This window comes from Mesoplodon mirus (genome assembly GCF_964341445.2).
Source record: "Mesoplodon mirus genome assembly, chromosome: X".
Taxonomy (NCBI): domain Eukaryota; kingdom Metazoa; phylum Chordata; class Mammalia; order Artiodactyla; family Ziphiidae; genus Mesoplodon; species Mesoplodon mirus.
In genome coordinates, this window is record NC_138981.1 from 105,688,754 (window position 1) to 105,690,467 (window position 1,714).

Genomic DNA, 1,714 nt, shown 5'->3' on the forward strand with positions numbered 1-1,714 from the left:
GTGAGAGTAGTGGAGACTTACCTTTGACCTTTTCTTGCCTAGCCTGCCGCACAGTACAGCTCTACTATAAGACTGCTGCATTGGATTGAAAGGAAGTAGATTGCTCAACCAGGCTTCACAGATCACTTCCCAGATCACCCAGGATGTAAAGCTTAAATCCTTCGTCTTTGGTTTCCTCAAACTTTAAGTGGAATTTCCATCATGTTTCACCATTCTTCAGATCTGACCCAACAGGATTGGGGGAAGAATACAAGGACCTCCAAATACATATCTCATCCTCTTCCTACCTCTCCAAAACCCTCTGTTCTTATCATTCCCTGCTTGAAATGTCTTGTTTTGTATGTGCACGTGTGTTATGCATGCGATGGGCATGAGGAGAGTATTAAAAGGCAGGAGAAACCCTGTTCAGATTGATCTTGTAGTCTTCCTAACTTTTTCTCAATTATACTTAAACCAGCTGCTTTTTTTTAGCTCAGGGGCTAAAAATTTACCACCTTCATTTTTGGACCTCATCCTAATAACTACCCGTATGAATTCTGAATCTTTACAAATGGGACCTATTTATTCTGGATGCACAGATTCTGGTCGGAGACTCAGTTCCCCTCTGAATTCTGCCACAACAAAAGGAAGAGCCTCCACAGAGCTTCAGTTAGTCTTACAATGTCCTTGTATAACTTGGTGTGTGTGGGGGGGAAGCAGTGAGGGAAATACCTATGTAGAGGAGTCCAAATGCAATGATTTACTATGGAGAAAAATGTAGAGGCATAATACCTTGAAGTATTAACAGATGGGTTTTCACTCTTTTTTACCCCTCATTACCCCTCAACATTTCCCATTAAAATCAGACCTTGAGGCTGAGACTTATTACCTCGGGCAAGGGCCCAATGCATAAAACAAACAGTCACATTTTTGGAGTTTATTTTGGAATTAGACCTCTGAAACCCTTGGCAGAGCCACTGTCTGAATAGATAAAGCTTTGGATTACAAAACCCAAGATTTTTGAGAGAGAAAAAGGTTTTGAGTTTCAAAAGTTTAAAGACTTAGTGCAGAGACTTAGAACACAAAGATTATCTTACAAACAAGAGTGTTGGGAAGAATTTATGATAAAAGAAGAGCCTATTTTCCACATCCAAAATGAAATTAACTTAGATTGGCTGAGGAAGGGAAGAGAATTGAGACTAATTTCTGGGAAGAGGGGTGATGAAAACCCCAGAAATATTTGGGGAATATTGAGAGCAGAGACCTGTGGAAGCTCAAGAAGGCAGCAAGCCTTGCAAAAATGGTGGCCAGACACATCTAGATAGAGAGGACCAGAAAGTCTTCCAACTCTCCTAAGACCCCAGAGGGTGATGGGAAGATATGCCAAAGTTATCTGTGCCTTCAAGAAGGCTACAAATGGCTGAGAGATGTGTAGGGCCTCATAATTTTAACAAGGAAACAATGATAATGAATTCCATGTCAATCAGGCAATGTGTAGGTCTGGTAGAACTGTGGACATTAGGCAACACTGCAGCATGGATAAAGACCAACAGCCCAAATGTAATAGGAGCTAAATTTCCCTCCTCAGACATCAAAAGAAAGCAGAGAAGGAACGCAGACAAAATACCCTGCCTTCCACTTTGGTACTTAGATACTACCCCATAGAATAAGAAGGGAGAAGAGGAAAACCTTGATTTGTACTGATTTTTTACTTGAAAAAAAATACTTAATCACA